The 7,856-nt window shown below is 45.7% G+C and overlaps 1 protein-coding gene across 1 annotated transcript in view; it reads right to left on the bottom strand.

Annotated features, from left to right (window-relative positions):
- YARS1 (tyrosyl-tRNA synthetase 1) overlaps positions 1-7,856 on the bottom strand; it is a 277,651-nt gene that overhangs the window by 39,916 nt on the left and 229,879 nt on the right. The gene's annotated exons all lie outside the window — the stretch shown is intronic.

The following is a 7,856-nucleotide window of genomic DNA, read 5'->3' as shown; positions in this document are numbered from 1 at the left end:
TAAATTAAAGTAATGGCTGGGGCATATTTAGGGCAGGTATGTCATTGCCTCTGCTAGTGAATATCATTGATTAGAGAGAGGCTCATTGGCCTTTGGCAGGTGCTTACATAATCCAGTATTTTGCTAAGAAAACAGGCATTTCTTGCTGCTTCTGCCCTCCAGCCATCTGTACAACTGAGGTCAAGCCCTGCCCTCCTCCCTCTGCCTAGAGCAGTGTTTCTCAGCCTTGACCACTTGAGGATGTGTGGACTTCAACTCCCAGGATTCCCCAACCAGCCACACATCTTCAGGTGGCTGAGGGTGAGAAACACTGACTTAGAGACAGAAAAGCAATACAGTAATGGTTTGTGAGCTTCCAGCCTGAGAATACAGATTTGTCTTCACAAAAAAAGCCATAAAATCCTTGGTGCAAAGGTTGCATGCTAGACAGGGTGCTGATTTCAGGATGGTAGTGAAATTTCCTCAGAATGTCAAAAGTTAACTATGCCCATTCTCTCCCCGGTTTGTTAATTGTCAAATTTATATAGCTGCCCATCTCATGGGAAGTGACTCAATAATCAGAAACAATACATATATTTTAAAAAAGCATTAGAAATATAAAATCCACATTAAAAAATTAACACACAAATACCCACGAGCCGCAGGCAGAGAGAGAGAGAGAGAGAGTACATCCACCTCAATGATGGAGCCATCTCAACAGATCTCCCGTTCCTGGGACCCCCCCAGGCCTGGTGGCACAACTAGCTGGGAGGCTAGGCTGAAGCTGCCATAACCAAAGATGAAGAGAGGACAAAGCCAGGAATGATCTTGTCTAAAAGATCCCTTCAGGGAGGTGGTCAAAAAGGAACAGAGTCGTTAAGGAAACAGGAAAAATGTCGCCTGAACCAGACAGAGGAAGCTGGGCCTGAGCACATGGAAACCCCACCCCAATCCCATCAACAGCTCCTGGACGGGTAAATTAAGGCCAGAGTAGCTGCCAGTCTTGGGAATCAACAAAGCAAGGGCTTTGGGGGATGAAAGGGGTCCCAAAGCCCATCCACTGCTGGAGTCGTCTTTGGATCCAGACCTGCAGGTCCCTCTGGCTAGTGCCTGGCAGCCTAGTTCAGAAGGAAGGACGTGGGTAAGTGTGGATGAGCTTAGGTGTGGATGAGCGTGTGAGAAAGAGCAATGTCCCTTGCAACCAGCATGGCCTCTCTGCCAGATCTAATGGGCTGGGCTGATACAATCAGGTTCTGTGAAGCAAAGAGGGTCAGGAATTTTCCTTATAGGAAAATTTTCCTTACTCCTAGGGTTGGAAAGGACCTTGGAGGTCATCTAGTCCACCCCCCTGCCCAGTGCAGGAATCCTCCTGTCCCAGACAAAGGGCTGTCCACTCTTTGAAACCCTCCAGTCATGGAGCCTCCACTACTCCAGGAGGTAGGCTGTCCCACTTCTCATAATTCTGACAGAGGAAGTTAGTTATGAAGCTATGAGTTAGGAATTCCTCCAAGCTTCTACTCGGTTCTTCCCAGGACAAAGTGCAGGGAATCTGGTTAGGTCAGCCTTTCTCAACCTTGGTGACTTTCAGGTGTGTGGGCTTCAACTCCCAGAATTCCCCAGCCAGCAACACATCTGAAAGTTGCCATGGTTGGGAAACACTGGGTTAGGCCATTAAATCCCGGCCTTTCCCTTCGGGGATCCACATTCGCCTCCCTGCGCAGAAAGGCGCAGGGCTGTCGGAGCTTCTCTCCTCCCGAGCGTTTTCCCGCCTTTTTCGGTCTCCAAGGGCAACAGCCGGCGGGTCTGCTCAGCCCTGTGATTGGCTGCAGGCAATAAGGACAACCAGTGGGGGCGGCCCTCTTCCTGCGTGACCGTTCTGTTCCCATGCTGCTCCGCTACTTCGAGGGCGGAGCCGGAGGGGAGAGGAAGCCGCTGGGTGAGTTGGCGAGGGGGCGGTGGAGCACGCGTGAGGCGGCCGGGCGAAGGCGTGGGTTGCCGAGGCTCCCAAGGCGAGACGGCGGGCCGCCGCTGATTCTCCGCGGGGAGATCGGCCCCCAAGGGACCTCGGAGGTCCTGCAGTCCAACCGCCCGGGCAGGGCACGGCGGCGCTGCGGGCGAGGGAGCGGGCTCAGTCAGGACCCTCCCCGCCTGCCTGCCTGCCTGCCTCCCAACCGCAGCCAGAGTCAGGCCGTCTTTCTAGGCTGGCAGGTACCTCCGCGGTAAGCCACAGCGGGAGCCAAGGAGGCCTCTCCGCAGCAGGGATGGAAGCACAGTCTGTCCCGGGGACGCGGGGAAAGGGGGCGGCGGGTGGGGCGGAGAGAGAAATCAAGACTGCAGTGATCTAAGAGAACTGAAAAAACCGGGTGCCTTCAATAGGCTGGCCAGATTCAGGGATTCTAGTATTTCAGATCCGCTGCGCCTGATCCTTCTCTGATGGGGAATGCCTGATGCCCGTGGTTTGATGATAGGTGCTGGCGGCGATGCTTCTACCCTTAATAACAGTTAACCGGGAACCAGTCTGAATTAGAGAAGGGGAACTGGGTGCTGTTGTTTCATTACGCTCGGAGGAAATGCAAAAAAAAAAGAAAAAATTAAAAACTTGTATTGGCCCAGAACCTCTCCAAGGTCGCACTGAAGCCTCAACACCTACAAGTTAAAAATGTGAGGATCTTATTTTGAAACTCCAAACATCCAATCTACTCTGGAATTATATTTGGTTTTTATATTACAATACAGTAGTAAGTAATTTAGTGTTGGCTCTCTGGACTCCTGGCTCAGCTTGGCTTGAAACTGGCTAGCCTCTCTCAGAGAAAGGGCATGGTGCGATAATCTTTATGTATTGCATATGAGGATGAAGCCATTAAAACAGTTGATTGCCATCTGTCAGTGAGGATGCAAATTCTCTCTTACACCCTTGGGCAGTTCAGCTTGATTGCCTCATCACCCCTTGCGTTTAAATGGACTCTTTAACTGCACTTAGCCTTGAAACTGATCAGGAAGCTGAGCAGTTGTGATCAGTTAGTACCTGATATCTCTGTCCTGAGAACTGCTGGCATCTAGATTAATAGTAAAGCAAAGCTTAAAGCAGCCTAAAGGCATTTCCCCACTGTTGAATTAAAGTACCAATCCGTCAGTTGGCACAAAAAAGTTGGCATAAAATTTTGTTGTCCCCATCGCCTGTCCTTATCCAAGTCATTTCTGAACCATATTGCCCTGATTTGTGAGCTACTCATTACAGGCAAGATGAGTGGATTTAATCTAATTGTGCACCTGTCCCTTTTCAATATATCACTAATCATCAATGAGATCATCCACCGTTGTGTTAGTGCAGCAAAATGCTGTGGGTCTGACTCTGCTTGGGCTTTTCTAAGCGGGTTTGTGTGATCCTCCCATATTCCATTTGGGCATTGCTCAAGTTAAAATAATGTGAAATGAAGAAGCATTATAAGACATCAGGCTGGAAAAGCTCCAGAGAGAGGAGAGGCAGATTCTGCTATGATTGTGAGCCTTGCTAGATCCTGTAAAGGGAGAAAAGAAACTTACTACTGTAGCTGCTGGGCAGATGCCTTTCATTTCAAGAGAATGGAGAGGAAATTGACAAAACGTAGAGAAACTGTCCAAAAGAGCAACAAAAGCCTAGTTCAACATTTCTCATTTTCTGGATGCTGCAATGAAGAAAAACAGCTTGTTGCATCTAAGTAGTGCTAATACAAAATTGTGCAAATAAGCTCCGTTGTCTTCCCCAAATACAACAGCAGAAATATTTCCCTTGCTGGAAGTCTTCAGAGATTTCAAAAATACAGATTGAGATGAAGTAACAGGTATGAAAGGAGCTTAGGAAACTGCTATTGGAAAAGGCAAACCCTGGGGGAGAAATATCTGGTGGAGGTTGGAGAGTGACTACTGTAGAGGGAAAAGATTATGCATGCCATACCCCCAACATGCCTTTGGTCACACCCACAATGGGTCAGCTGATCTGGCCTCCCAAGATAATGCCAGACTGTCAGCCCTTCAAGGTAGTCCAGACAGGAAGCCAAAACCATGAGTACTAACATATCTGGATTGTAAGATTACAGTAACAGAACTTTGCAAGTCTGAAAGCACTTCCCCCCCTCCCTTGCCTTTACTTTCCAGAGAACGGGGGAGGGTCCCTTTGGAGGCACATTCTCCACCCCCATTCCCTCTGCCGGCTGAGATACCTCTTGTCCGTCCATTGCCCTGGCTGCAGCTCTTCCTCCTGTCTCCCAAGGTTATTCTCACAGCCCATTACACAGACAAAGTGTTAAAATTTTACTATCTTGGAGCTGTGGTGTCAGCTTAAAAAGCAAAATACTACTTTTATTCCAACTCACTCAACGAGTGAGATGAGGGAAGTGTTGTGCGACCAAGGAGGAACACAGGAGTCATCAGGGTGTGATTGTGCCCTGGTAAAGTTGGGAAATGACCTAAATTACTATGGGAAATTTGTAGCCTGTAGGATAAACCACCTGGTGTCCTTTGTGCAGCCTACTGAGTAACCCTGCAACTGAAAAAAATGTTGGCTCGGAGAACAAACAATTCTGTAGTTTCATATCACTATATGTATGTATGTATGTATGTATGTGTATATATATGTGTGTATATATATATATATATATACACATACCTACCTACCTACCTACCTACCTACCAAATTTTGCCATCGCCCATCTCTCCCCAAAGGGGATTTTATTAGGGGATATTAAGATTCCAGTTAGTCTATTGTTTAATTTTTTGATCTATCCATACTCTTAGATATAAGATGTGCATAACTCCTACTGGTCAACCAATGGCATATCAGCCAAGACGTATGAATCAGTCTGTGGGACCAAGTACAAGCGGAACTAGTCCTCCAGGAGTTCCATTAGAGCAAAGACTCACTAACATTGAGAATCAGCTTCAAACAATCTCAGCTACTCAACAAGAGATTCTGATGAGCTTAAGAAATTTGCTGGCTGCAGGACTGCCCGCAAGAATTCATCATTGACGTCGTGGTAGTGGGAGCCAAGAAGGAGGAATGGATTTTATGTAAATAAGTGGGATTATGTTGAGTTTAACTCTTTCCTTGTATATGTTCTATTAAATAAAAAAAATTTAAAAATGGTGGCTCATGGAGCAGTTTTCTGAAATAAACATGGGGAGATTGATTTTAGAAATGTATAAGGCCATCAAACTCTATAATGACTGGCCAGTTACAGTATGGTTTCATCATACAATATAATTAACTCTCCCCTCCAAAATTGCCAGCAGAAAAGCAACTATTAAAAGGCAATCAAATACACCACGCGCTCTAGCCCAAGGCCTGGGAAAAGAGTCAGTTTCCAGAGTTCTTTTGAACAATGCAAGGTAGGGGCCAGACACATCTCAGGTGCTCCAGAGGGCAAGCAGGTGCTCCAGAGGCGACACTGCTTAATGGATAGGACCTGGAGCATGCCAAAAAAGAGGTCCTTTTGATAACCAGGCCCTATGCTATGAAGGGCTTTATGGGTAATAGCCAGCACTTTGAAGTACACCCAGAAGCCGGCTGGTAACCAGCGCAGCTTATAGAGCAAAGGTGTTAACATGGGCCTGGCAAGATGCACCAATAATTATCCGTGCCACTACATTCTGGACCAGCTGCAGCCCAGAATGGTTTTCAAGGGCAGCACCATGTAGAGGGTATTGCAGTAGTCCATGTGTGAGTTGGCCAAAGCATGAGTGATTATCTGAAGGGGCTCCCAGTCCAGGTAAAATGGGGCACAAGACAGATTTGTGCAAAGGCCGCCTTAACAGCAGCCTCTACTTGCTCTTTGAGCAGCAACTGCAAATTTAAGAAGACCCCCCAAATTGTGTACCAATCTCAAAGGAGAGGGTGAAATCCCTTTCAGAACCAAAGATGAAACATTCCTGTAGCTCCTCAGTCTTGTCAGGGTGGAGTTTCAGTCCCCCACAGCCTCCAGGCACATTGACAGCATTAGCTGGTTGGTTTGTGATTGCAATATATAATTGGGCATCATTTGCATCTTCATGATGTGACCCCAAGCTGACAGATGACCTTACTGCTTTAAACAGCTCCTGGGCTGCTGCTGAGGAACAGCAGTACAAAGGGCCTAATTCCTTTGGGTTCACATTCTTATCCTAAATATATATTATCTATCTTTGGCTTCACTGCTGTGTTGTTTCCCAAACCGCCAAGTGGAGAAGGAGAGAAGATGGTAATGATGGAATTGAACTTTTTTTTTTAATAAAGCATCTGTGCAAGGAAGGGAAAGGAAAATGGTCTCAGATATCTTTCTTCCCATTCTCATACTACAGGAATACTCCCCCAGAGGAAAAAGGCTCTAAATGTGTCCTTATACCTGCTGTAAGTACCGAAGATGAATATGCTTCCTCTTCATTCCTCTTCCTGGGTGTGCAGAAGATCCTGTCTGTACTGCTAAACTCGTCAAGCCAATTGTAAGTTTTAACTGCAAAACTTCTGCATCCCACTGAGTGCAGGTAAAACTCTTTCTGAGGAAGCAGCTCTAGGCTATTATTCCCACATTGCATGGGCAGATGAGACTGCAGCTGCATAACAGCCTTTATGCCATTAAACTAACACTGCTATGAATGGGCAATCTCTCACAGTTTTGTCTTCTCTAAGGTATTGCTGATGGAGATTGCAAAAACACTGGGCTCTCATTGCTTGCTTGGGCTTTGGTACCACTGAGCATTGTGAATGATGAACAAATGCTTTAAAAGAGGGGAAACTCTGAAAAGCATCCAGCAGTAACTCTGGCATGACTAGGGCTACTGGTCAGACTGCTAGACTTGAGCTTTGCAGTAAATGACAGACCTTCTGGCTCCATGACTTAAATTGGGTCCTAGGCTAGGACTTCACCAACATCTCACAGACACGGCTAGGTAAGAATCTTTATTGAAAACAAGAATAAAGCCAAATGAAATAGGTGGTTGCCATTGCCAGTGGTTCTTATAGTGGTTCAAATTCTTAAGCTTCCTTCGCTACCCTAACACGTTAGAAGCATGCTGGGCCCACAATCCAGAAGTCAATTAATCAAAATCATCTTCTGCTACCATTATGTCACATACTCCTTTCTTTTTTTAGGGATAACGGCACAGGCAGAAATTGACCTTTATTATAAAAAGGGCTTTATTACACAAAATACAAAGGCTGAATGAAAAATAATACCTCCACCTCCATAACTTTAAATAGGAATATTTTGATAAAACAGGAAAATAATCCTTGAACTGAATTCTTTTGTCACCTTTATTTACTTATCCATTTAATTACCACTATTTGTTACACATCTGCCAACAATGGACAAGCTTCTAAGCCATCATAAAAGAACACCTGGTCTCTTCAACCAGGTCCTGACAGTCTTTTCCATCTCTTCATTTGAGTCAAACAGATACCCATTTCTTCAGTATTTTTCAAATAAAAGGGTGGAAGTTGCACAGTGCCAAGCCTGGATGGTGGGATCCAACTTTGCAATTGCCTCTTGGGTGGCTTGTGACGTGTGAGGCCTAGCATCATGTTGCAGCAAAATTTCCTTCTTGTGCGTCCAAACTCTACTTAATTGTTGGTTCAAACTTTTGAATGTTGGAGTGTAGCTTTCTAAGTTGATAGTGGTGCCAGGTTCAAAGAAATCCATGTGAATAACACCATTTGTCTTTCAAAAAGCTGACCTTGAGCTTTCCTGCTGAAGCCAGAGCTGATTTGTTTTTTGCAGGTGAAGCTTTGTGATGATATTCCATGGACTGATGCTTCATTTCAGGATCATAATCAGGATGTCACAATGCTGTAAAGAAATTTCATTTTCTTTGTGCGACAATTGCTGGGAAATTTAAACTCTTGAAGCTTTCATCTCTGCCATCAGCAC

This window comes from Candoia aspera, chromosome 10, assembly GCF_035149785.1.
Source record: "Candoia aspera isolate rCanAsp1 chromosome 10, rCanAsp1.hap2, whole genome shotgun sequence".
Lineage (NCBI taxonomy): Eukaryota > Metazoa > Chordata > Lepidosauria > Squamata > Boidae > Candoia > Candoia aspera.
This window is presented reverse-complemented; position numbering and strand designations above follow the sequence as displayed.